We start from the raw sequence: 21,533 nt of genomic DNA on the forward strand, positions 1-21,533 counted from the left end.
ATTGAGCTCCAGGGAAAAAATCAAGGAGTGGGACTAGCTGAGCTGCTGTTGCAGGGAACTTACACAAAGACAATGTGCTGAATGACCTCCTTCTGTGCTGTGACTATTCTATGATTCTAGCGTAGATCCATTCATGGAAATTGATACACACCTAAGAAAGAAACAAGCTGAAGCTTACCCTGATAGTGTGATCAAGAAGGGTGTGAGGAGGCTTGTGTGGGACATAAACACAAACATGGATGTGGTGGGACAAACAGCCTTTTTCTGTGCTGTAAAATCCATGTAAAGCTGGCAGTAGGGAATGTAAACACAATACCACATTTCACATCCTCCAGCCAAGAAATTCATCTGAATCACTCTCACTCCCCACTCTCTCTCCACCCCCGCATTCTCTTGCCCCCCCCAGCACACTCACTCTCCTCCCACACTCTCTCTCCCCCACCTACACTCTCTCCCCCCCCAGCCACACTCTCTCTTCCCCCACACTCCCTCTCCCTCCACACTCTCTCTCCCCCACTCTCCCCCACCCACACTCTTTCTCCCCACCCACACTCTCTCTTTCCCCCCACACTCACTCTCGCCCTACACTCTCTCTCCCCCACACTCTCCCCCACCCACACCCTCTCTCCACACATTCTCTCCCCCACCCATAACCTCTCTCCCCACCCACACCCTCTCTCCCCCTTGTTTGTCTCCCACACACACTCTCACAACCCCCCGCATTTTTTCTTACCCAACATTGTCTCTCCACCCCACACTCTCTCCCCTCCCCTCACACTCTCTTTCATCCCACCCCCTCATAGTCTCTTCTGCATCTACCCTGGGCCATGTCACTCCAGGCCCTGGCACCTCCCTTCAAAATGTACCTTCCCACTCTTTGCTACTCATCCAATCAAAGGCTTGGTTCTCTCTGCAGTTGCTGCTGATAGGCTCACAAGTGAGTCTATCATCGGCAAATGTAGGGTGGAACCAGCCTGTGATTGGGTGAGCAGCTGTACAGCAATTTTCAAATATACGTCACTTGAATGTCCAACAGGATTAGTAAGCCGCATTGAGTTGGACAAGTCTTTTTTTAAAAATATGTTTATTAAGGTTTTACATTTTGATAAATGGCACAACAAAACCACAAGAATGATGCAGTACAGCAAGCAAAAAAAGGGGCTGGTTTAGCACATGTCTAAATAGCTGGCTTTTAAAGCAGAACAAGGCAGGCCAGCAGCACGGTTCAATTCCCGTACCAGCCTCCCCGAACAGACGCCGGAATGTGGCGACTAGGGGCTTTTCACAGTAACTTCATTTGAAGCCTACTTGTGACAATAAGCGATTTTCATTTCATTTCAAAAAGGCACAGCATACAAGAATATAGAGGGGGACAAGAGAATAGCAGTATAACTAGCTTGATACAATCATATGTAGACATAACTTGGTGCCTCTACAAGTCAAACCAGAGAACAACAGCGAACTAGGATAAGGCCATGTAAACATGATAAAATTGTACACAACTTCCCACGCAGCTATTGCTTGCAATTGCCATGAGAGTTCAGGATAAATATTTCGGGCCATGTTTGGGCGCGCACCAATATATATCTCAACTCCAGCAGTGGCAGAGGCACCAATGACACACCATAATCTCCTCTCCTTGGATACCAGACCTGTCTGCACACAATGCAGCAACCAATCACGGATTCTTTATACCCACCCTTAAATAAAAAGGAACACACAACAAAAATGCCTGGGGTAAGCGGGCAGCATAATCAAAGACCCCTCCCACCTGGCTTACTCACTCTTCCAACTTCTTCCATCGGGCAGGAGATAGAGAAGTCTGAGAACACGCACAAACAGATTCAAAAACAGCTTCTTCCCCTCTGTTACTAGACCCTCTTATGGACTGACTCGATTACTCCTGTATGCTTCACTCGATGTGGTGTCTATGTATTTACATTGTGGACCTTGTGTTGCCCTTTTATGTATTTTATTTTTATTTTATCTTCATTTACTAAATGATCTGTTTGAGCTGCGTGCAGAAAAATACTTTTCACTGTACCTCGGTACACATGATAATAAACAAATCCAATCCAATCCAATACGGGAGAACCCCAGTTTTAAAAGGGTGTTACTTATATATCACATAACGTAACATCTTAGGTCTTGGGTCTTAGGCCCAGAATAGAACTAATATCATTCCAACAATGAGGGACATAGATAAGGTAGATGGTCAACGGGCTGGCTTCTCTACCCCGACCCGCTGGCGAGATTCTCCGTTACGCCGGCCGGACAATGGGGATACCCATTGTGGGGCAGCCCCACGCTGTCGGGAAACCCCCGGGCGCCAGCAAAACAGAGAATCCCGCTGGCGGAGAATCACGCCCAACATCTTTTCCCAAAGGTAGGAGATTCTAAAACTAGAGGGCACAGGTTTAAGGTAAGAGGGGAGAGATACAAAAGGTCCAGAGGGACAGTTTTTCCACATAAAAGGTGGTGAGTGTCTGGAACGAGCTGCCAGAGGCAGTAGTAGAGGCGGGTACAATTTTGACTTTTAAAAAGCATTTAGACAGTTATATGGGAAAGCTGGGTACAGAGGGTATGGCCAAATGTGGGCAATTGGGATTAGCTTAGTGGTAAAAACTGGGCAGTATGGACAGGTTGCGCTAAAGGGCCTGTTTCCATGCAGTAAACCTCTATGACCCGTGATGCACAATCAATACTCTTGAGACCACGAGGAGTCATATCGATTCTGCTTTAATCAAATAGAACTGTACCCAGCAGCGATTTTACAGAAGTGAAGGCTGCGGGGACGGCATCGGTTCTTATACCCCGCCTCTCAGGGCGGGGCTATGTACATTACCCAATGGTAGACCCCGCGGTCTAGCCAATGGTCATTCACCTCTCAGGTACTGCAATACCTGGTATTACCACATTCACCCCCTGTTAAAAAAGGAGCCGGCGGGGTGATGGACAGTGTCACTGTCGCCTTTGCATGGTTGGACCAGGTATTGCAGGTACCATGCTGTCGAGGGTAACGGAGAAAGTTCTTGCATTGTTTATTTTTTCATGGTGCTGCAATCAGGTGATCGGGTGGCCTGGTCATCCTACTGGAGCGTCTAAGTTTCGGCGGCGATCCTGGTGAGGGCCCCGGCGGTTGTGACTCCGGGAACGTGGTATCTTCCTCCCAGGCAGTCTCGTTAACCCTAGCTGTAGGGGCGAAACATGGGCAGTGGGGGGGCACCTGTAGGGGGCGTCAGTGCCTGTTCGGCGCTGGGTCGGGTTCCGGCGGCAGTACTGACCCTCCGGTCAGGTGCTGCGGGGGTGGGGGGGGGGGGAGGTGTGGGGGGGGCAGTGGCGCAGGCCGCGTGGGTCTCCGGCGGGCACCAGGTCCCGAAGGGAGACCGTATCTTGGCGTCCGTCGGGGAACGCTACGTAGGCGTACTGGGGGTTGGCGTGCAGCAGGTGGACCCTCTCGACCAACGGGTCCGACTTATGCGCCCTCGCATGTTTCCGCAGCAGGATGGGTCCGGGTGTCACTAGCCAGGTTGGGAGCGAAGTCCCAGAGGAGGACTTCCTGGGGAAAACAAGGAGACGATCGTGAGGTGTCTGGTTTGTGGTAGTACATAGCAGGGACCGGATGGAGTGGAGGGCCACCGGGAGGACTTCTTGCCAGCGGGAGACTGGGAGATTCCTGGACCGAAGGGCCAGCAGGACGGTCTTCCAGACCGTTCCGTTCTCCCTCTCTACCTGCCCATTACCCCGGGGGTTGTAGCTGGTCGTCCTGCTCGAGGCGATGCCTTTGCTAAGCAGGAACTGACGCAGCTCGTCGCTCATAAAGGAGGACCCCCTATCACTGTGGATGTAGGCGGGGAAACCGAACAGTGTAAAAATACTTTGGAGGGCCTTGATGACGGTGGTTGTGGTCATGTCTGGGCAGGGGATGGTGAATGGGAACCGGGAGTATTCGTCGATCACGTTAAGGAAGTACGTGCTGCGGTCGGTGGAGGGGAGGGGGCCTTTGAAATCCATGCTGAGGTGTTCAAAGGGACGGGAAGCCTTTATCAGGTGCGCCCTCTCTGGCCGGTAGAAGTGCGGTTTGCACTCTGCGCAGATCTGGCAGTCCCTGGTGACTGTCCTGACCTCCTCGATGGAGTAAGGCAGGTTTCGGGGCTTAACGAAATGGAAGAACCAGGTGACTCCCGGGTGGCAGAGGTCCTCGTGGAGGGCTCGGAGGCGGTCTCCTTGTGGGGTGGCACAAGTGCCGCGGGATAGGGCATCAGGAGGCTCGTTCAGCTTCCCGGGACGATACAAGATCTCGTAATTGTAGGTGGAGAGTTCGATCCTCCACCGCAAGATCTTGTTGTTTTTTTATCTTGCCCCGCTGCGGATTATCGAACATGAAGGCCACCGACCGTTGGTCCGTGAGGAGAGTGAATCTCCTGCCGGCAAGCTAATGCCTCCAGTGCCGCACAGCTTCTACTATGGCCTGGGCCTCCTTTTCGACCGAGGAGTGGCGAATTTCGGAGGCATGGGGAGTGCGGGAGAAGAAAGACACGGGCCTGCCCGCTTGGTTGAGGGTGGCGGCCAGAGCTACGTCGGACGCGTCGCTCTCGACCTGGAAGGGGAGGGACTCGTCGATGGCGCGCATCGTGGCTTTTGCGATGTCCGCTTTGATGCGGCAGTAGGCCTGGCGGGCCTCCGTCGACAGGGGGAAGGTTGTGGATTGGATCAGGGGTCGAGCCTTGTCGGCGTAATTAGGGACCCATTGTGCATAGTAGCTAAAGAAGCCTAGGCAGCGCTTTAGGGCCTTGGGGCAGTGAGGGAGGAGGAACTCCATGAGGAGGCGCATGCGTTCAGGGTCGGGGCCTATGACTCCATTTCGCACTACGTAGCCTAGGATGGCTAGACGGTCGGTGATAAACACGCACTTCTCCTTCTTGTAGGTTAGATTTAGGAGGTGGTGGTCTGGAGAAATTTACGGAGGTTGGTGTTGTTGTACTGCTGGTCATGGCCGCAGATGTTGACGTTGTCAAGACAAGGGAACGTTTCGTGTAAGCCGTACCAGTCAACCATTCGGTCCATCTCACGCTGGAAGACCGAGACCCCGTTTGTGACACCGAAGGGAACCCTTAAAAAGTGGTAGAGCCGCCCATCTGCTTCGAAGGCAGTGTACTGGCGGTCACTATTACAGAGGGGTAGCTGGTGGTAGGCAGACTTGAGATCCACCGTGGAGAAGACCTTGTATTGCGCAATCCTGTTTACCAGGTCGGCAATACGGGGGAGAGGGTACGCGTCCAGTTGCGTAAACCGGTTGATGGTCTGGCTATAGTCGATGACCATCCTATGTTTCTCCCCGGTCTTTACCACCACTACTTGAGCCCTCCAGGGGCTGTTGCTTGCTTCGATGACCCCTTCCTTCGGCAGCCTTTGGACCTCGGACTTGATGAAGGTCCGGTCCTGGACGTTATACCGTCTGCTCCTGGTGGCGACGGGGTTTGCAATCCGGGGTGAGGTTTGCAAACAGGGAAGGCGGGTCGACCTTAAGGGTCGCGAGGCCGCAGACAGTAAGGGGGGTATAGGGCCGCCAAATTTAAGGTCAGGCTTTGTAGGTGGCACTGGAAATCCAGTCCCAGAAGGGTGGCTGCGCAGAGATGCGGCAGCACGTACAGGCGGAAATTGCGTAATTCCCTGCCTTGGACGGTGAGGTTCGCGAGGCAGAACCCTTTTATCTGCACCGCGTGTGACCCGGAGGCCAGGGAGATCCTTTGTTGGATGGGATAGGTGACCAGAGAACAGCGCCTTACCGTGTCGGGGTGGACGAAGCTCTCAGTGCTCCCGGAGTCGATGAGGCACGACGTCACGTGGCCGTTGATGGCGATCGTAGTGGTGGCCTTCGCTAGCGTTCGGGGCCGACTCTGGTCCAGGGTAACGGAGGCCAGCTGCAGCAAGGAGTTTAGGTCGGGCAGCGCGTAGTCAGCCGTGCTGGGGGCTTGAGGCCCCATCCAAGATGGCGCCGGCCATGGATTGCACATGGAGTCCGGGGACGGGGACTCCGAAGATGGCGGCGGGGAGGAACAAAATGGCAGCGGGGAGGAACAAAATGGCGGCGTGCACTGCTCCAGCGTGGCGGAGGCCAGCTGCAGCAAGGACTTTTGGTCAGGCAGCGCGTAGCCATCCGTGCTGGGGGCTTGAGGCCCCATCCAAGATGGCGCCGGCCATGGATCGCACATGGAGTCCGGGGACGGGGACTCCGAAGACTGGACCGGCGAGGGACAAAATGGCGGTGCGCACTCCTCCAGCGTGGTTGCCGGAGGGCAAAATGGCCGAGGCTGTGACGCTGCCTGGAGGGACAAAGGCTGCGGTGCGCGTTGGGCCGGCGGGGCTGGGAAAAAGGAGTGCGGTGGGTCTTGGACAGTCGGGACTTGAAAAAAGGGCTGTGGTTGAACAGCAGGGGCCTGGAAAAATGGCTGTGGGTACTCGCTGGATACCGCGGCCACCGCGCGGGCTAGGCAGACCGCGGCATGGTGGCCTTTCTTGCCGCACCCTTTGCAGGTGGCGGTGCGGGCCGGGCAGCGCGTGCGCGGGTGATTCGCCTGGCCGCAGAAGCAGCATTGGCCGGCAGCGGTAGCGGGGCGCCTTGCCGCGCAGGCCTGCGGAGTTAGCGGGTAAGTCTGCAGGTTAAGTGTGTAAGTCTGGGGGGCTGCCGCGGCGGGGTGCCACGCAGCCCAGGGGGACGCGGTGCGCACGGGGGCGTACGCAAGGGCGTTTTTGTACGCCACGTCCATGGACCCTGCCAGGGCCCGGGCCTCGGTGAGGCCCAGTGTGAGGCCTCATTTTGAGAAGCCTTCGGCGGATGTCGGGGGAAACCATAGCTGCCACGAAACCGTCTCGGATTAAAAGTTCAGTGTGCTCGTTCCCCGTCACCGCTGGGCAGCCGCAGTTTTGGCCCAGCACTATCAGTGCCCGGTATAAGTCTCCGAGTGTCTCATCTGGGCTCTGCCGTCTCGTTGCCGGCAGGTGACGGGCGTAGAACTGGTTCAGCGGACGAATGTAATATCATTCCAGCAGCTCCATGGCTTTAGCATAGTTCGCCGCCCCTTCGATCAGGGGGTAGATCGCCGGGCTGACCCGCGAGCGTAGGAGGTGCATCTTCTGCCTTTCCGTGGGGGTGTCGGCAGCCGTGTCGAGGTAGCTCTGAAAGCACGCCAGCCAATGCTTAAAAATCGCGGCTCAGTTTTCTGCGTGAGGGCTGAGCTGAAGACACGCCGGCTTGATGCGGAGATCCATCCTTCAAAAGTACTTATCTGATTAAATTGATGCACAATCAATACTCTTGAGACCACGGGGAGTCATATCGATTCTGCTTTAATCAGATAGAACTGTACCCAGCAGCGATGTTACAGAAGTGAAGGCTGCGGGGACGGCATCGGTTCTTATACCCCGCCTCTCAGGGCGGGGCTATGTACATTACCCAGTGGTAGACCCCGCGGTCTAGCCAATGGTCATTCACCTCTCAGGTACTGCAATACCTGGTATTACCACAACCCGATGACATACATTTACACAGGGAGGACCAGCAACAAAATGTTCGGATTATAATCAGTGCCGTCAATACCTCCCAAGAACAACAAAAAGGAAGAAGTAGAACTACCAGGAGTGGATCACAGGAAATCAAGGATCAGGACCCCATTATGGGCCGTATTCCCCCGGTGCATGCACATCATCCATTAATGAAGATGAGAACAAGGTGCTCATTCAAACAATGAGGTATATCGACCATTAGGGGCGGCAACAGGATATCAACCAAAGCACAGGACCCGGCTCAACCCCAGGCCCTCATGCACAGAAGAAGCAAAACACAATCTCTTAGGATGTCTTTAAGAAGTGCCTTCAGAAGGGACAGCCCAAGCTCCAGGGGGCAATAGAATACCAACCACAGCACTGGATCTATCCTAGTCCAGCACATTCTGATAGACAAGAATGAGTACTCCCACGTCCTCTAACACACCCCGTCTTTGGCCCAGACAGAACTAATATCAATCCAACAATGAGGGACATAGATAAGGTAGATAGTCAACGGGCTGGGTTCTCTGCCCCACCCCGCCACATTTCTGCCCTGACCCGCTGGCAGGATTCTCCGTTACGCCTGCCGGACAATGGGGTTACCCATTGTGGGGCAGCCCCATGCCATCTGGAAACCACCAGGCGCCGGCAAATAGTTGATGAGGCACAGGCTGATCCTGTGCCTCATCAACCACACCCAAGGCAGTGCACTATCCCCATTTACTCTAAAAGAAAATTAAGCTAACCCCAGCCGGGAGACCCCATCACCAAAGAGAAGAAGAATTAAGACACCCAATAAGTAAGCATCCCGGGAGAATGGGGGGACCGAGTCCCACCTCCCCCGGTACAATAAGGGGAAAATCTCATAGACCCGGGACTGGACCAGGATTTATAGCAGCACACTGCTCACCCACATGAAGCGAGGAAGAAAAAAACACCTAAGAGAGGAGCACCTGAGCTGTCCTTGGAACATTAGCCATTGCCCGTCTCTGCACACCATCACAAGAAGAATATTAAGGAAAATGACAGGGTTGCCTCTATAGAGACACAACCACTGCTTCCACATGGCAAGGCGAAGAGTGTCTATCTTCAATAAATCAATCAAGAATTGACTAAACCTACCTCGGCATGCGTTGTTACTCAATTTCTCCTATTCTAAGAGCTCTAAAGAAAAACAACCACAAGAATATATTACAAGAACACTTGTAGCTAAAGCTATAAGTGATTTATTAACATTAACTGTGGGTAAACTGGATACAAATCAACAGTTGAAGAACAGTAAGTTCTAGCACAAGCAACTCTCTCTTCAGCTTCCTCCAGCCAGTCTGAGGTGTCACCTGACTCTAACATTCAGTTGTATACTAATGACACTCCTAGTGGTCGGTCGGTGAATTACAACACAACCATGATATCACTACATCCCCTTTCCTTTGAAGGAATAAATTAATACATTATCATCAGTATGATATCATGAGCCTGTGCGTCTAACAATAGTAATTTGTTTTTTTTACTTTTAAAACTGGTTTAATCAATATATATATATATATATTGGTTAAACCAGTTTAAAAAATAAAAAAAACAAATTACTGTTGTATACACACAAGAACAGCAAGTATAGTATGTACACAGACTCCAAATCTACAAATTGAGTTGATCAGGTTTTCTTCCGACTCTGGTTGATCTTCACAAAGTTTGACCTTGCTGTTCAGAACTTGGAGATTCAATGTTCTCCATGATATTCTCATGCTCAGGAACTGCTGAACTGTCTGACACCGCAGCTTGTGTTGGTTCTGACATAGTTTCGTCATCCATCACGTTGTTGTGAAAGTCTTCTCTGGTTTTCAAGAGTGCGTGATGATTTCTTCTTAAAACCACCCCACCCTCTGTCTGTACATCGTAGGAACGAGGTGCCACTTCTTCAAGTACAATGGCTTTTCTTAACCAATTGCCTGAATCTTCTATTCTCACAATGTCATCACTACTCAGAGGTGGTAAAGTTCTAGACACTCTATCATAGAACTGCTTTTGTTTTGCTTTAATGTTTTGCATTTCCTGCAGTCTCACTGCATTCTCCTCCTTCTTTGCCAAGAATGCAAGTGTGGTACGCAACCTCCTATTCATGAGTAACTCTGCTGGCGATATACCATGTGACAATGGTGATGCTCTGTAACTCAATAGTGTGAGATATGGATCAGATTGGCTGTCCATTGCTTTCTTCAACAATTGCTTTATAATATATCCACCTTTTTCAACTTTTCCATTGGCTTGAGGGTACAACGGACTCAACGTGATGCGATTGAAAACATATGTGACTGAAAAGTGTTTCATAGAATTTACAGTGCAGAAGGAGGCCATTCGGCCCATCAAGTCTGCACTGGCTCTTGGAAAGAGCACCCTACCCAGGGTCAACACCTCCACCCTATCCCCATAACCCAGTAACCCCACCCAACATTAAGGGCAATTTTGGACACTAAGGGCAATTTATCAAGGCCAATCCACCTAACCTGCACATCTTTGGATTGTGAGAGGAAACCGGAGCACCCGGAGGAACCCACGCACACACGGGGAGGATGTGCAGACTCCGCACAGACAGTGACCCAAGCCGGAATCGAACCTGGGACCCTGGAGCTGTGACGCAATTGTGCTATCCACAATGCTACCGTGCTGCCCCTAATGTTGCCACTCTTGACAGTGAAAACAAGGACCATTGTCATACACGATGACTTGAGGAATTCCGTGTCTAGCAAAAATTGACTTGGTATGCAGTATTACATTGCTTGCCGTTATGTTTGACAGTAGAGCCATTTTGGGATAGTTTGAAAAATAGCCTGTGATCATTAAATAATCTTTCCCTCGTAGATGAAAGAGATCATACTTTCTGCCATGGTGCCATAAGAAAATCAGATATTTTCACAGGTTCCCTTGTTTGCTTGCATGTGTCACAACAACTGACCATACTGTCAATATCCTTGTTTATACCTGGCCAGTAAACAGAGTCATTAGCACTCCGTTTACATTTTTCAATCCCTAGATGTTCTTTGTGTATCCTCTTTAGTACATCTTTGCGAAGAGATTGAGATGTGACTATAGTATTCAAATGAAGTACCACTCCATTAATAATACTAAGTTTAAATCTTATATTGTAGAACTCCACATATTGACCTCTGGGCCAGTGTAAATCAATCATGCTGATTAAATTGGCTTTGGTACCAGTGTCTACCTTCAATTGGACCACTGTACCATTCACTTCAAGTGGTAGCAGCCACTTGTCCTCATGAACCTCATTTATTTTAAGAAGTCTTACACCAGGCTAAAGTCCAACAGGTTTGTTTTGAATCACTAGCTTTCAGAGCACAGCTCCTTCGTCACTCACCTGATGAAGGAGCTGTGCTCCGAAAGCTAGTGTTTCAAAATAAACCTGTTGGACTTTAACCTGCGGTTGTAAGATTTCTTACTGTGCCCACCCCAGTGCAACACCAGCATCTCCACATCATTTATTTTAAATGGAGTATCAGTTTGCATTTTTTTAAATACAAAGAACAAAGAAAATTACAGCACAGGAACAGGCCCTTCAGCCCTCCCAGCCTGCGCCGATCCAGATCCTTTATCTAAACCTGTCACCTATTTTCCAAGGATCTACTTCCGTCTGTTCCCCACCCATTCATATATCTGTCTAGATGCATCTTAAATGATGCTATTGTGCCCGCCTCTACCACCTCCGCTGGCAAAGCGTTCCAGGCACCCACCACCCTCTGCGTAAAAAACTTTCCACGCACATCTGCCTTAAACTTTCCCCCTCTCACCTTGAAATCATGACCCCTTGTAATTGACACCCCCACTCTTGGAAAAAGCTTGTTGCTATCCACCCTGTCCATACCTCTCATAATTTTGTGGACCTCAATCAGGTTCCCCCTCAACCTCCATCTTTCCAACAAAAACAATCCTAATCTACTCAACCTTTCTTCATAGCTAGCACCCTCCATACCAGGCAACATCCTGGTGAACCTCCTCTGCACCCTCTCTAAAGCATCCACATCCTTCTGGTAATGTGGCGACCAGAACTGCACGCAGTATTCCAAATGTGGCCTAACCAAAGCCCTATACAACTGTAACATGACCTGCTGACTCTTGTACTCAATACCCCGCCCGATGAAGGCAAGCATGCTGTATGCCTTCTTGAACACTCTATCGACCTGCGTTGCCACCTTCAGGGTACAATGGACCTGAACTCCCAGATCTCTCTGTCCATCAATTTTCCCCAGGACTCTTCCATTGACCGTATAGTCCGCTCTTGAATTAGATCTTCCAAAATGCATCACCTCGCATTTGCCTGGATTGAACTCCATCTGCCATTTCTCTGCCCAACTCTCCAATCTATTTATATTTTGCTGTATTCTCTGAGAGTCCTCCTCGCTATCTGCAACTCCACCAATCCTAATATCATCTGCAAACTTGCTAATCAGGCCACCTATACCTTCGTCCAGATCATTTATGTATATCACAAATAACAATGCTCCATGCACGGATCCCTGTGGAACACCACAAGTCACCTTTCTCCATTTTGAGACACTCCCTTCCACCACTACTCTCTGTTTCCTGTTGCCCAGCCAGTTCTTTATCCATCTAGCTAGTACACCCTGAACCCAATACGACTTCACTTTTTCCATCAATCTGCTATGGGAAACTTTATCAAACGCCTTACTGAAGCCATGTACATGACATCTACAGCCCTTCCCTCATCAATTAACTTTGTCACTTCCTCAATGAATTCTATTAGGTTTGTAAGACATGACCTTCCCTGCACAAAGCCATGCTGCCTATCACTGATAAGTCAATTTTCTTCCAAATGTGAATAGATCCTATCCCTCAGTATCTTCTCCAACAGTTTGCCTACCACTGACGTCAATCTCACAGGTCTATAATTCCCTGGATTATCCCTGCTACCCTTCTTAAACAAAGGGACAACATTAGCAATTCTCCAGTCCTCCAGGACCTCACCCGTGCTGAATGATGCTGCAAAGATATCTGTTAAGGCCCCAGCTATTTCTTCCCTCGCTTCCCTCAGTAACTTGGGGGCTTGTCCACCTTAATGCCTGTTAGAATACCCAAAATATCCCACTTCCTTATGCCGACTTGACCTAGAATATTTAAACACCCATTCTTAGCCTCAACATCCGTCATGTCCCTCTCCTTGGTGAATACCGATGCAATGTACTCATTAAGAATCTCACCCATTTCCTCTGACTCCACGCATAAATTTCCTCTTTTGTCTTTGAGTGGGCCAATCCTTTCTCTCGTTACCGTCTTGCTCCTGAGATACAAATAAAAGGCTTTGGGATTTTCCTTAACCCAGTTAGCCAAAGATATTTCATGACACCGTTTAGCTCTCTTTATTGCGCGTTTGAGATCTGTTCTACTTTCCCGATATTCCTCCAAAGCTTATCAGATTTAAGTCGCCTAGATCTTATGTATGCTTCCTTTTTCATCTTAGCTAGTCTCACAATTCCACCCATCATCCATAGTTCCCTAATCTTGCCATTTCTATCCCTCATTTTCACAGGGACATGTCTGTCCTGCACTCTAATCAACCTTTCCTTAAAAGTCTCCAACTCTCTCTCTGCGTACCGGCTCCCACTATCTCTCAAGCTCCCAGAAATGAAGGCCGCTGGAACCTGGGGGCAAGTTTAAACACCTACATGAATCCCAAGATGCACTCGCTGCGTTCCAGCTCCCTCTCTCTCTCCCGCTCCCGGAAATTAAGGCCGCTGGAACATGGCGGCAAGTTTAAACACCTACCTGAATCCCAAGCTGCACTCACTGTGGTCCGGCTCCCTCTCTCTCTCCCGAAAATGAAGGCCGCTTGAACCTGGGGGCAAGTTTAAACACCTACCTGAATCCCAAGCTGCACTCGCTGCGGTCCGGCTCCCTCTCTCTCTCCCGCTCCTGGAAATTAGGGCCGCTGGAACCTGGGGGCAAGTTTAAACACGTACCTGAATGCCAAGCTGCACTCGCTGCGCTCCGGCACCCTCTCTCTCTTCCGCTCCCGGAAATGAAGGCCGCTGGAACCTGGGGGCAAGTTTAAACACCTACCTGAATTCCAAGCTGCACTCGCTGAGCTCCGGCTCCCTCTCCCAAAAATGAAGGCAGCTGGAACCTGGGGGCAAGTTTAAACAGCTACCTGCATCCCAATCTGCACTCGCTGCACTCCGGCTCCCTCTCTCTCTCCCGCTCCCGGAAATGAAGGCCGCTGGAACCTGGGGGCAAGTTTAAACAGCTACCTGAATCCCAAGCTGCACTCGCTGCACTCCAGCTCCCTCTCTCTCCCCCGCTCCCAGAAATGAAGGCCGCTGGAACCTGGGGGCAAGTTTAAACACGACCCTGAATGCCAAGCTGCACTCGCTGCGCTCCGGCTCACTCTCTCTCCCGCTCCCGGAAATGAAGGTCGTTGGAACCTGGGGGCAAGTTTAAACACCTACCTGAATCCCAAGCTGCATTCGCTGCGCTCCTGCTCCCTCGCTCTCTACCGCTCTCGAAAATGAAGGCCGCTGGAACCTGGGGGCAAGTTTAAACACCCACCTGAATCGCAAGCTGCAATCGCTGCACTTCGGCTCCGTCTCCCTCTCCCGAAAATGAACGCCGCTGGAACCTGGGGGCAAGTTTAAACACCTACCTGAATCCCAAGCTGCACTTGCTGTGCAACGGCTCCCATTCTCTCTCCCGCTCCTGGAAATTAGGGCCGCTGGAACCTCGGGGCAAGTTTAAACACTTACCTGAATCCAAAGCTGCGCTCGCTGCGCTCCGGCTCCCTCTTCCGCTACCGAAAATGAGGACCGCTGGAACCTGTGGGCAAGTTTAAACACCTACCTGTATCCCAAGCTGCACTTGCTGTGCTCTTGCTCCCACTGTCTCTCCCGCTCTCGAAAATGAAGGCCGCTGGAACCTGGGGGCAAGTTTAAACACCCACCTGAATCCCAAGCTGCAATCGCTGCAGTTCGGCTCCGTCTCCCTCTCCCGAAAATGAACGCCGCTGGAACCTGGGGGCAAGTTTAAACACCTACCTGAATCCCAAGCTGCACTTGCTGTGCAACGGCTCCCATTCTCTCTCCCGCTCCCGGAAATTAGGGCCGCTGGAACCTCGGGGCATGTTTAAACACTTACCTGAATCCAAAGCTGCGCTCGCTGCGCTCCGGCTCCCTCTTCCGCTACCGAAAATGAGGACTGCTGGAACCTGTGGGCAAGTTTAAACACCTACCTGTATCCCAAGCTGCACTTGCTGTGCTCTTGCTCCCACTGTCTCTCCCGCTCCCGGAAATGAAGGCCGCTGGAACCTGGGGGCAAGTTTAAACACCTACCTGAATCCCAAGCTGCACTTGCTGTGCTCCGGCTCCAACTCTCTCTCCCGCTCCCGGAAATTTGGGCAGCTGGAACCTGGGGGCAAGTTTAAACACCTACCTGAATCCCAAGCTGCACTCGCTGCGGTCCGGCTCCCTCTCTCTCTCCCGCTCCCGGAAATTAGGGCCGCTGGAACCTGGGGGCAAGTTTAAACACGTACCTGAATCCCAAGCTGCACTCGCTGCACTCCGGCTCCCTCTCTCTCTCCCGCTACCGGAAATGAAGGCCGCTGGAACCTGGGGGCAAGTTTAAACAGCTACCTGAATCCCAAGATGCACACGCTGTGCTCCGGCTCCCTCTCTCTCCCCCGCTTCCAGAAATGAAGGCCGCTGGAATCTGGGGGCAAGTTTAAACACCTACCTGAATCCCAAGCCGCACTCGCTGCGCTCCAACTCCCACTCTTTCTCCCGCTCCCGGAAATGAAGGCCGCTGGGACCTGGGGGCACGTTTAAACACGCCCCTGAATGCCAATCTGCAATCGCTGCACTCCGGCTCCCACTCCCGCTCCCGAAAATGAAGGCCGCTGGAACCTGGGGGCAAGTTTAAACACCCACCTGAATCCCAAGCTACACTCACTGCACTCCGTCTCCCTCCCCCGAAAATGAAGGCCACTGGAACCTGGGGGCAAGTTTAAACACCTACCTGAATCCCAAGCTGCACTCGCTGTGCAACGGCTCCCATTCTCTCTCCCGCTCCCGGAAATTAGGGCCGCTGGATCCTCGGGGCAAGTTTAAACACTTACCTGAATCCAAAGCTGCGCTCGCTGCGCTCCGGCTCCCTCTTCCGCTACCGAAAATGAAGGCCGCTGGAACCTCACTCGCTCTCTCCCGCTCCCGGAAATGAAGGCCGCTGGAACCTGGGGGCAAGTTTAAACACCTACCTGAATCCCAAGCTGCACTCGCTGCGCTCCGGCTCACTCTCTCTCTCCCGCTCCCGGAAATTTGGGCCGCTGGAACCTGGGGGCAAGTTTAAACACTTACCTGAATCCCAAGCTGCACTCGCTGTGCTCCGGCTCCCACTGTCTCTCCCGCTCCCGGAAATCAAGTGCTGGAGAATTTTCTGATGTCTCCAAAAAATTCTTGTTCTCTGTTATTACTGCAAGAAACAATGATGTTTCATCACTGGAGACTGTGTCTTACACTATGCTGACTGATCTGGGGTTGAGATTAGAGTAACAATTCTGAGCAAAGTGATGTTTTCCTTTGCATCTGGAACAAAGCTTGCCAAACGCTGGACACTGCCTTAATTTGTGCCTTTGACCAGGTCTTTTACATAGTAATACATTGTCCTTGATCTTTAACCTATTTTTTCGTGTACAAGGAGCTGCAGGAACTTTCCCGCTTTTTTGTTAAGTTTCCCGCCTTTTTGGAAAAAGTGCGGGAACCAGAGTGCTTTCCTCCAAGAACATGCCACCATTACTGAGAACCATTTTAGAATGCTGTGCTGCTAGCTCGTGAGCCGGACAAATCTTAACTGTTTGTTCCAAAGGCAGCTCTGTGTCCCTCAGCAAACCGTTCCCTCAGCTTATTTTCATTCACACCAAACACGATCTGGTCCCGAATCATGGAAGATTCCAATGCAGAAAAAATACTGGTTTTAGCTTTTAACTTTAAATCAGTGATGAACTGATCTATGGACTCCCCTGTCTTCTGTGAACATGGTCTAAACACATAGCATTCATAAATTTCATACTTTCTAGGGCTGCAATGTGCAACAAATCTTAAAATGACCTTGTTAAAATTTTTACTATCTTCATCGTTTGCAAATTTTAACACAGCAATTACTTCGGGCCCTGCCGTTGTTAGGAGCATTGCCAACTTACGCAAATCTGATTGATCTTCTAAAGTTACTGCAGTAAGAAACATAGTAAATTGTTGTTTAAACGCACGCCAGTTGCTGTCCACATTACCATGAAATTTGAGACTCATTGGTGGCTTCAAAGACTGTGAGGATGAATGGCACACCATGTGGCAGGATCTCAACAAATCAATGTGGGCCCTTGCCAAGGAAAGTGCTCTATTGATTACAAGGATTCTCTCCTGTGCCTCCACAATTCTCCCAAGGATATTTTGTAAATTCCTTAAACTGAGCTCCAAAGACCTGCACCATTGAGCCGAGATCCTTGTCGAGAACAACATTCTCAATGGCAGCTGTCATCTCAATGCACACAGCACTGGTGGGCAGAAGGCCCACTCAGCTGCAACAACGCCACTGCAAGCTCGCCCCAGCCCAGCCATCTCTGACTGATATGGTCAAACAATGATTCTGTACAATTTAACTCAGCCCCTTTTTGCAAAACTCGAATCAGGATCATCCAGGGACATATCCCAAAGAAAAGACAATTATGAAATGTGCACTGGGATAAAATAAAGGATTAAAAGGTGAGCAGAGCCAGAGCTTGTGAGGGTGCAGCCGCGCCCGCGCTCATATCACATGACACCACCCACCGAGTTGAACAAGATTGTTGGAAACAGGAGGTCTTGGAATGGAGCTCTGGTGTTCTCCAACAGCTCGTATTACAGTTTGGCAGCAGTTGGCTCAGTGATTAAATCTGTTTTCTGAACAATGAAAATAATTGGCAGGGAAAATATTCATTGACATAAAGAAGGCTGGCAACGAGGTTTAACCATCAATCTCACAAAGAGCCATATAAGAGGAGAAAGAGGTAAAGGAGAATGGGGCCTGAATGGTTGGACACAGTCTGTGATTGAGAGGCATGATAGGATAGGGTATTGGGGGGGAAGACGGGGAGCAGTGTTCAAAATGCCATGTTTAGTGGGATAGGGAATTTGTGGGGCCGAGGCTTGTCGTCCTGGAGCAAGTAACATAAAGAAGAGGGGCATGGCCATGAAGGGAATTAAACATCAAGCATGAGAATTTTACCTTGGAGGTTTTTGAGGATTGCAAGTCACTGTAGGATAGTAAGCACAGTGCTCATGCTATGTGGGATTTTAAAAGACGGCATCTGAGGGTCAGCGTGGAGATTTAAAAAGAGCGAGAACTGAGAGTCAGAGCGGAGATTTATAAAGAGTGGGAGCTGAGAGTCACAGCAGGAATTTAAAAAGAGCAGGAGCTGGGAGTCAGCACAGAGATTTAAAAAGAGTGGGAACTAAGAGTCAGCGCGGAGATTTAAAAAGAGCGAGAACTGAGAGTCAGAGCGGAGATGTAAAAAGTGTGGGAACTGAGAGTCAGGGCGGAGATTTAAAAAGAGCGAGAGTTGAGAGTCAGAGTGAATGTTTAAAAAGAGTGGATAAACGGAGCAGAGATTTAAAAAGAGCGGGAGATGAGACTCCAAGCTGAGATTTAAAAAGAATGGGAGCTGAGAATCAGTGCGGAGATTTAAAAAGAGCGGCAGCTGAGAGTCAAAGCGGAGATTTAAAGATTGGGAGCTGATAGTCAGAGTGGAGATTTAAAAAGAGTGAGAGCTGATAGTCAGAGTGGAGATTTCAAAAGAGCGGAAGCTGAGAGTCAGAACGGAGATTTAAAAAGAGTGAGAACTGAGAGTCAGAGTGGAGATTTAAAAAGAGCGAGTTTTAAAAAATAAATTTAGAGTACCCGATTGTATTTGTTTCCAATGAAGGGGCAATTTAGAGTGGCCATTCCACCTAACCTGCACATCTTTGTTTTGTGGGGGTGAAACCTACACAGGCACGGGTAGAATGTGCAAACTCCACAAGGACGGTGACCCTGGGCTGGGATTCGAACCCGGGCCTCAGTGGCGTAGTCCCGGTCCTAACCACTGTGCTACTACCGCCTGTGGTGAATGTATTATGGCAGCCATTCACCACTGTATTGCATTGTACTATGTTGTTGCCCTTGTGGGCTCCACCTATGGACCATTGTATTGTATTACACCGCATTGTATCATGTTGGTGCCCTTGTGGGCTCCGCCCTTTGGGGGAGGTATATAGAGCTGCTGCCCTGCAGGTGGCTCTCAGTGCAGAGTAGTCGTAGGCAGGCGCAGTTCTAGCTGATTAAAGCCACTATTCACTTCAACTCTCCATGTTGTGTGAATTGATGGTCGCATCAATTTAATCAGCTACAACATCGCGATGGAAGCAGCCCTCAAACCTGATCGACTGGGACTCGACCCACAGGCTGCTGAAGCCAAAGGGATTTTTTCGCACTGGCTCCGCTGTTTTGAGGCCTACCTCGCCGCCTCCCCCTCACCCTCCATCACCGACGAACAGAAGCTGAGCCTCCTCCACGCCCAGGTGAACCAACGAATCTCCGTGCAAATCGAGGAAGCGACCACGTACGCAGACGCAGTCGCGATCCTGAAAAGACATTACGTGAGGCCGGTGAACGAAGTGTTCACGCGGCATCTCTTCACCACTCATCGTCAACGCCCCGGGGAATCGCTGGAAGAATACCTGCGCGATCTGAAGGTATTGGCGCGAAACTGCAACTACAAGGACATCACGACCTTGCAGCATATGGAACTCGCCGTCCGGGGCACCTATGTGGCTGGAGTCCGGTCCAACTACGTCAGACAGCGCCTGCTCGAGAAGGGCGCCCTCAACCTAGAAGAGATGGTAAAACTAGCCACCTCCCTAGAAGTAGCGTTCCAGAGCCTCAACGCTTTCCCCTCCGACCACGTGACCCCCTCGTGGACACCCGACCAGAGAGTACCCCGCCCAACCCGTGGGGCTATCCTGCTATTTCTGCAGCCAGCACCAACATCCCAGGCAGCGTTGCCCAGCTTAGAACGTGACCTGTAGTGACTGCGGCAAGAAAGGACACTTTGCCAAAGCTTGCCTGGCCAGGTCCAAGTCCTCCAAATCACTGGCCCAGCTCTCAGACTCACAGGCCCGCAGACCCCGCAGCGTGGCTGCGTGCCTGCCGGCTCTGCCCCCTTCGGACGCATCATCCGCCTCGTGTTGTCCGTGGGGGCAGCCATCTTTGACTCTACACAGCACGTGTGACTCACAGGGGCTGCCATCTTGGCTGCCGTCCCCCACGCGGCCCGCCATGTACGACTCATGGGGGCCGCCATCTTGGCCGCCATCTTCAACGCCGCCCGACACGTGCGACCGATGGGGGCCGCCATCTTGGGACCACCTCCGACCACGCCGGCTACCCGCAGCTCGGCACGGTCACCCTCGACCAGTCACTCCCAAAACACCTCAGGAACTCCATGATGACCATCCGGGTCAATGGGCACGAAACGCCCTGCCTGTTTGACTCTGGGAGCACGGAGAGCTTCGTACACTCGGACATGGTAAGGCACTGTTCTCTCCAAATCTCGCCCGCATCTCAAACAATCTCCCTCGCTTCCGGATCGCATTCAGTGCGGATCGGGGGTGCTGTGTCGCGAACCTCACTATACAGGGCGCCGAGTACACAAACTTTAAACTATATGTCCTCCCCGATCTCTGCGCCCCTCTCCTGTTGGGACTGGGCTTCCAGTGCAACCTCAGGAGCCTGACCCTGAAGTTCGGTGGGCCCCTACCTTCCCTCACCGTATGTAGCCTCACGACCCTTCAGGTCACCCCTGCCTCGCTCTTCGCGAACCTCACCGCCGACTGTAAACCCATCGCAGCAGGAGCAGGCGGTAAGTTTCCAGGACAGGACTTTTATCAAGTCCGATGTCCAGTGGGTCTTGAGGGAAGGGATCATCGAGGCCAGTAATAGCCCCTGGAGAGCCCAAGTGGTGGTCGTCTGGACCGGGGAAAAGAACCGTATGGTTGTAGACTACAGCCAAACCATAAACCGGTACATGCACCTCGATGCATAGCCCCTCCCCCGGATACTGGACATGGTGAATCAGATTGCACACTACCGGGTGTTCACCACGGTAGATCTGAAGTCCGCATACCACAACCCCCAATCCCACCCGAGGACCGCCACTACACTGCCTTTGAGGCAGACAGCCGCCTCTTCCACTTCCTCCGGGTCCCCTTTGGCGTCATCAACGGGGTCCCGGTCTTCCAAAGAACGATGGACTGAATGGTGGACCAGTAAGGTCTGCGGGCCACATTTCTGTACTTGGACAACGTCACCATCTGCGGCAACGACCAGTAGGACCATGACGCCAACCTTCAGAAGTTTCTCCAAACCGCCCAAGCCCTCAACCTCACTTATAACAAGGAGAAATGCATTTTACGCACAACCCGACTAGCCATCCTCGGCTATGTCGTGGAAAACGGAGTCCTAGGGCCAAACCCCGACCGTATGCACCCCCTCCTGCAACTCCCCCTCCCCCACTGCCCCAAGGCCCTGTAAGGATGCCTCTGATTCTTTTCCTATTCTGCCCAGTGGGTCCCCAACTATGCAGACAAAGCCCGCCCACTGATCAAAGCTACCGTCTTCCCACTGGCGGCTGAGGCCTGCCAGGCCTTCAGCTGCATCAAGGCAGATATTGCCAAAACCGCGATGTGCACGGTGGACGAGCCCAGCCCCTTCCAGGTGGAGAGCGACGCGTCAGAGGTCGCCCTCGCCGCTACCCTTAATCAGGCGGGCAGGCCCATAGCCTTTTTCTCCCGTACCCTCAACGCCTCCGAGACTCGACACTCCTCAGTCGAAAAAGGAGCTCAAGCCATTGTGGAAGCTGTATGGCATTGGAGGCACTACCTCGCTGGTAGGAGGTCAAC

General features: G+C 51.4%; 1 long non-coding RNA gene across 1 annotated transcript; it reads right to left on the reverse strand.

Moving 5' to 3' along the window:
- Nucleotides 1–211: 211 nt before the first annotated feature.
- LOC140407782 (uncharacterized) lies at nucleotides 212–16,034 on the reverse strand. The gene is made up of 3 exons (XR_011939798.1): nucleotides 15,921–16,034; nucleotides 12,780–12,859; nucleotides 212–288 (listed from the first exon to the last, which is right to left on the reverse strand). It is a non-coding gene; the product is annotated as an uncharacterized lncRNA (long non-coding RNA).
- Between the last annotated feature and the right edge of the window lie 5,499 nt (nucleotides 16,035–21,533).

The sequence above is a fragment of the Scyliorhinus torazame genome, chromosome 2, assembly GCF_047496885.1.
Source record: "Scyliorhinus torazame isolate Kashiwa2021f chromosome 2, sScyTor2.1, whole genome shotgun sequence".
NCBI classification, from domain to species: Eukaryota; Metazoa; Chordata; class Chondrichthyes; order Carcharhiniformes; family Scyliorhinidae; genus Scyliorhinus; species Scyliorhinus torazame.